The following is a 2594-nucleotide window of genomic DNA, read 5'->3' on the forward strand; positions in this document are numbered from 1 at the left end:
ATGACGGTCAGACTCTGAGCGCCGCGGTATTAGCGCCCCCGGCGGTAGGCCGCGGTCGAGAGGAAGTAGGGCGCGCCGTCGTGCTCGACGAGCCGCCAGGCCGCGTCCACGGACGCGCCGGCGGGCAGGAGCCCGTCCGCGGCGAAAACGGCGCAGGACCCGTCGGCGCCGGGCGCCAGCGCGACGTCGCGGAAGCGCGCGGCCGGCGCGTCCGCGGCGACGGCCTTGTAGACGGCCTCCTTCAGCGAGAAGAAGAGCGCGGCGCGCGCGCCGTCGTCGACGGCGCCGGACAGCGCGTCGTAGGCGGCGCGGTCGCCCGCGGCGAGCACGCGCCGCGCGAGGCGCTCGCCGCCGACGGACGGCTCCGCGGCGCGCTCGACGTCGACGCCGACCGCGGCCGCGACGTCGCCGCCGGTGCGCGGCCGCGCGACGGCGACGGCCAGGGGCCGCTTGTGGGAGATGGAGCCCAGGACGCCGCGCGGCAGGTCCGGCGCGCCGCCGGCGGACTTGAGGATCGGCGCGGCCGCGGCACCGCCGAGCGCGCGCCGCAGCGCGAGGCGCCCGCCGTAAAAGTCCGCGGCCGCGGCGCCGGAGAAGGCGCCGGCGAGCGGGTAGGCGAGCTCCGCCGGATCGAGCTCCGCCGCGAGCGCGCACCCGGGCCCCGGCGCCGCCGCCGGTTCGAGGCCCCAGGGCGGCAGGCGCACGCCCACGCAGCGCCCGACGTCGAGCTCCAGCTCGAGCACCGTCGCCCACGGCGCGCCGCCGTGCGCGGCGCGGCGCGCCGGCGCGTAGGCCCGCGCGCCGAAGCGCGCGCCGGCGGCGACGAGAAAGGCGGCCATCATGTTTTAGCCGCTCATGCCCTTGCTCGCGCTCGAGGCCGACGTTGAATGACGTTGCTTTTATTGAGACACGCGCGACTTCAGCATGGAAGCCGCGCCGCTCCAGGCGGTGGCAGCCCCGCCGGCGCCAGCTACGCGCGACTTCAGCATGGAAGCCGCGCCGCTCCAGGCGGTGGCAGCCCCGCCGGCGCCAGCTCCGGCGTCGCGGTGGCGGCGCGTCGCCCACGCGGCGCTGCTCGGGAGCGTCGTCGCCGGCGTCGCCGTCGTCGCCGGCGCGCGGACCATGGCCGGCCGGGGCGCCGGCGCCGAGGCGCTGTCGACGGACTGGAGCGAGATCGTCGACCTCTTCAGCGACGCGACGGGCGGCGTCTACCTCGACACGGAGTTCGCCCAGTGCTACACGGGTTTCTGCACGAAGAACGGCGACGGCCTCACGGCGAGCTGCGGCTGCCTGTCCGTGCGCCCAGGGAACAAGGGCAAGCTCGACTTCGGCTGGGCCGCGGCGGTGCTCGCCGACAGCGCGATCTTCCGCAAGGCCATGCGCAAGTACGAGGCGGGGTCCAAGGGCGCCGCGAAGCGCATCTTGGAGGCCGCCGTCGACGACGGCACGCTCTTCGACGGCTACTTCGACGACACGCCCGATCGCGTGTCGCTCTACAGCAGCGGCAACGAGTACTTCGACACGTCCGTGACCCACTGCCGCAAGGTCAGCGCGGCCCAGTGCATGGGCGCGCCCTGCTACGACCGCGAGTACGACGGCGTCTGGAACGTGACGTGCATCTGCCCCTACCACCAGAGCTCCTACACGGGCTGCGCGGGCACGCGCGAGGACATCTGCGCCGACTCGAAGAAGAGCGGCGACTGCGCCTTGATCGGCTTCGGCGAGGGGACGACGTCCTACACGGCCAAGGCGCTCAAGGAGATGATCGCCGCGGTCAAGGACGCGGACATCACCATCGACCGCAAGAAGTGCAAGGCGAGCGAGGACGCCGACGACGACTAAGGGACGGTCGCCTTAGAGCCCACGGGGAAATCCGCTTAGAGCCCCGCGACGCCGCGGAGCCAGGAGTGGAAGTCCGCGGGCTCGTCCGCCGCGGCCTCGGGCTGGTTCTCGGCCTCGGGCTCGTTCTCGCCGCACGTGACGCCGCCGGCGACGTCGAAGAAGTTGCCGCAGCCGCAGAAGAGGGGCAGGTCGCCGCCCGCGTCGTCGTCGTAGAGGAGCGGCGCGTCGCCCGCCGGGGTCAGCGGCTGGGGCGGCGGCCCGGACGGCCGCGCGTCGTAGAAAGCGTACCGCGGCGTGCTCTCCGCGTACCTGGGCGGGAAACGGGTGTCGCTTCGACGTGAGTGTCCGCGCGCGCGCGTTCCAAAAAAAAAAATCCACACCGTTCGAGAGATGATCGCTCGTCCCAAAATCAGCCGAAACGAGCGGAAAACGGCCGAGCTCGGAGCCTTTGAAGTTGGGAATGTCGCACGCTTTTCCCGCCCTGCCGCGTACGTCGCCGTCGTGCTCTCCGCGTACGTCTTCGGCGACGCGCCCGGGCTCGCGGCGGGCGAGGCGCGCCGGCGCACGTCGACGTCGATGAGCGGCGGCGGGCCGGGGTCGTCGCCGAGCACCGCGGCCGCCGCCGCGGACGCCTCGCGCGGGGACGCCGGGGGCGTCGCCGCCGCGGCCGCGGCCGCCGCCGCGGACCGCTCCGCCTCCGCGGCCGCGGCCGCGCGCGCGGCCTCGGCCTCGGCCTCGGCGATCTCCGCCTG

The sequence above is a fragment of the Aureococcus anophagefferens genome (genome assembly GCF_000186865.1).
Source record: "Aureococcus anophagefferens unplaced genomic scaffold AURANscaffold_5, whole genome shotgun sequence".
Lineage (NCBI taxonomy): Eukaryota > Pelagophyceae > Pelagomonadales > Pelagomonadaceae > Aureococcus > Aureococcus anophagefferens.